The sequence below is a fragment of the Capricornis sumatraensis genome, chromosome 10 (assembly GCF_032405125.1).
Source record: "Capricornis sumatraensis isolate serow.1 chromosome 10, serow.2, whole genome shotgun sequence".
Classification (NCBI taxonomy): Eukaryota; Metazoa; Chordata; class Mammalia; order Artiodactyla; family Bovidae; genus Capricornis; species Capricornis sumatraensis.
In genome coordinates this window covers 15624127-15627980 of record NC_091078.1, presented here as the reverse complement: position 1 = coordinate 15627980, position 3854 = coordinate 15624127, and positions in this window count along the sequence as shown.

Below are 3854 nucleotides of genomic sequence, written 5' to 3'. Positions count from 1 at the left end.
TGACTGAGAGCTGAAAAAAAGGGTTAAGAACCACAGACTAAATCAATGACTGCAGTATTTCTTAATGGAGAAGCTGAGGTTATTTTAAAGTGTGGGACTCAATTCCTATTGGGCACGGGGGATGAGATTTTGGGTTGAAAATCTGAGAATGTTTGAGGTGAGGGCTAAAGCATTTGGTGTGAAGAACTGAGGTATTTGTAATACCTATGGTCTGAGATACTGAGCTTGGAGCTCAGAATTTCAGGTGAGTTATGAGGAGTCAAAATAATTGGAGTGAGGGGCTGAGGGGTCAGCAGGGAGGAAATGCCTTCTATTTTCCAGCTAGAGGGCTGGTTCTGAAAGGCAAGCAGATCCTGCCTTTGGATCCTGCAAGTCCAGATCAGGGCTCCCTTGGCCTCTCAGCCACTCTATCCTCCACTATCCCCCATAGACTCTGTGCTCCTTGAGGACAGAGGGTATCAGATCTTTCTCCCTTGTATCCTCAACTCCTAGCACAAAGCCCGGCATACACTAGGTGCTCAACAGGTATTGTGGAATGAATGAAGTATTGGGGCAAGGGGCTGAGATAGTTGGGGTGAAGAGGGAGCACTGGTAGAAAGGTGACAGGGTTGTCATCATAGAAAGAAAGGGAGGAACTGAGATGGGGGGCTGGCGGCCTGCATCAGCCAGGCATGGCTTGGGCATGTGGGGCCCCCTGGTGGGCAGACCTGAGGTGCACAGGGTGCTTGGAGGGAAAGACAGGAAAACCAGAGAAGACAATAAAAAGGACAGAACTCCAGTACTTTGGCCACCTCATGCGAAGAGCTGACTCCTTGGAAAAGACCCTGATGCTGGGAGGGGTTGGGGGCAGGAGGAGAAGGGGACGACAGAGGATGAGATGGCTGGATGGCATCACCGACTCGATGGACGTGAGTTTGGGTGAACTCCGGGAGTTGGTGATGGACAGGGAGGCCTGGTGTGCTGCAATTCATGGGGTTGCAAAGAGTCAGATACGACTGAGCGACTGAACTGAACTGAACTGAACTGAATAGCACTTTGGAGAGAGCTTGCTACACAGAAGACACAGGCACAAAGCACCCAGCAGGAGCTATTTCATTTAACCCCCATCACCGCCCTGTGAGTGTAGGAGCCAGCAGCCCCATTTTACAGAAGAGAAAACTAAGTTTAGAAAAGGAAAGCAGCTTGCCTGAGGGCAAATAGCTACTCTGTGGTAGAGCTGAGATAATGTGATTGAAGGGAAGTGAATAGAAAGAGATGTGCGGTGGCATGGGGGTTCAGTTTCAATGTGCTCATCCAACCTATGGGGGCTTCCCTGGTGCAGCTGGTAAAGAATCCGCCTGCAATGCAGGAGACCTAGGTTCAGTCCCTGGGCTGGGAAGATCCCCTGGAGAAGGGAACAGCTACCTACTCCAGTATTCTGGCCTGGAGAATGCCATGGACTGTTCAAAGAGTCAGACATGACTGAGCAACTTTCATATCCAACCTACAGGATCTAGACTGTATTCTTAAACCTAACCCACATTTATCCCAATGTAGACCTGGTCCTGAATCCAGGCACTTACTCATAGGGGACACTGATCCATCCTTTCATTTCTTCATTTTATTAAGCACCTTTTCTCTTCCCTGGGTTTCCCGGTGGCTTAGATGGTAAAGGATATGCCTGCAATGCAAGAGACCCAGGTTCGGTCCCTGGGTTGGGAAGATCCCCTCCAGAGGGAATGCTTACCCACTCTAGTATTCTTGCCTGGAGAATTTCATGGACAGAGGAGCCTGGAGGGCTACAGTCCATGTGGTTGCAAAAAGTCGGACACAACTAAGCGATTGACATTTTCACTTTTTCTCTTCTAGTCACTGGGGAAGCAGAAGAGAACAAACCCACAATATGACAAAACTCCTGCCCTCAGAGAACTACATTCTTGTGGGCAGGCGATGAAACTAGAAAGAGGTCATTTTAGATTGGAATTCTACAGAGAAAGTAAAGCAACGGATCAGAGAGCCAGGACTGGGGAGAGACTAGAAAACGCCTTTCGCTGAAGTTCTTAGCTCTGGCTGCCCCCGGAAAGTGACTTGTATGGGAGACCTAAATGACGATAAGGAGCTGGTCACTTCAAGATCTGGGACAAGACCATTCCTGGGGGAAGAAAGAGCAGGGATAGTCGGAGAAAAATTATTCAAGGGGCGGGAAGAAGGCTGGTACGGTGGGAGCAGAGCGGGCAAGTGGAAAAGAAGGAGGAAACTAGGACCCAGAGCCTTGTCAAAGCCCGCTGTCTAGTACGACCACGCTAGTGCTCCTTCCACAAGGACGGGCTGCCTCTGTGCTCACAGAGGCACAAGACCCCAAACCCCAACTCAGTGTGAGAGGGTCCCTTGATCAGAGATGGACATAAATCTGGGCCTGAAGCTGGAAATGACATTCCTTGCATACCATAAAGGAGGGTGGTGAGATGAGCACAGGATGACCTCTCAGCACTCTAGGGCTTCTGGGAGTGGTGTGCAGAGGGGTTCTTACAGAAATAACTAGTGTTGTTACTCTGCTTCTTACAAACCCATCTACTGACCCCAAGTTCTGCTGAAGGATAGTACAGCAAATATTTCAGGATGCCAAGCAAGGAGAACAGGCAACTCATGCTCAGAATATCCGAACTTCTTAATGGCTCTCAGGGAATGGTTTTTAAAGGCAACATTAGGGGTGAGGATTGGAGGGTGTGTGATCAGCTCAACAACTTTGCTCTATTTGGTTGGTGGTAAGGTAACTAAGGCTATGGCACCCCACTCCAGCACTCTTGCCTGGAAAATCCCATGGATGGCAGAGCCTGGTGGGCTGCAGTCCATGGGGTCGCTAAGAGTTGGACACGACTGAGTGACTTCACTTTGACTTTTCACTTTCATGCATTGGAGAAGGAAATGGCAACCCACTCCAGTGTTCTTGCCTGGAGAATCCCAGGGATGCGGGAGCCTGGTGGGCTGCCGTCTATGGGGTCGCACAGAGTCGGACACGACTGAAGCGACTTAGCAGCAGCAGCAGCGAGGTAACAGATCATTTGAGTTACATTCACCCATTCCAGTCCATTTTAGTTTGCTGATTCCTAGAATGTCGACATTCACTCTTGCCATCTCCTGTTTGACCACTTCCAATTTGCCTTGATTCATGGACCTGACATTCCTGGTTCCTATGCAATATTGCTCTTTACAGCCTCGGACCTTGCTTCTATCACTAGTCACATCCACAACTGGGTATTGTTGTTGCTTTGGCTCCATCCCTTCATTCTTTCTGGAATTATTTCTCCACTGATCTCCAGTAGCATATTGGGCACCTACTGACCTGGGGAGTTCCTCTTTAAGTATCCTATCATTTTTGCCTTTTCATACTGTTCATGGGGTTCTCAAGGCAAGAATACTGAAGTGGTTTGCCATTCCCTTCTCCAGTGGACCACATTCTGTCAGACCTCTCCACCATGACCTGCCCATCTTGGGTGGCCCCAAGGGGCATGGCTTAGTTTCATTGAGTTAGACAAGGCTGTGGTCCTAGTGTGATTAGATTGACTAGTTTTCTGTGAGTATGGTTTCAGTGTGTCTGCCCTCTGATGCCCTCTTGCAACACCTACCGTCTTACTTGGGTTTCTCTTACCTTGGACGTGGGGTATCTCTTCATGGCTGCTCCAGCAAAGCGCAGCTGCTGCTCCTTACCTTGGACAAGGGGTATCTCCTCACCACCACCCCTCCTGATCTTGAACGTAGAGTAGCTCCTCTCGGCCCTCCTGCGCCCATGCAGCCACCGCTCCTTGGACGTGGGGTTGCTCCTCTCAGCCGCCGCCCCTGACCTCGAAGGAAAGTTATGACCAACATAGATAGAT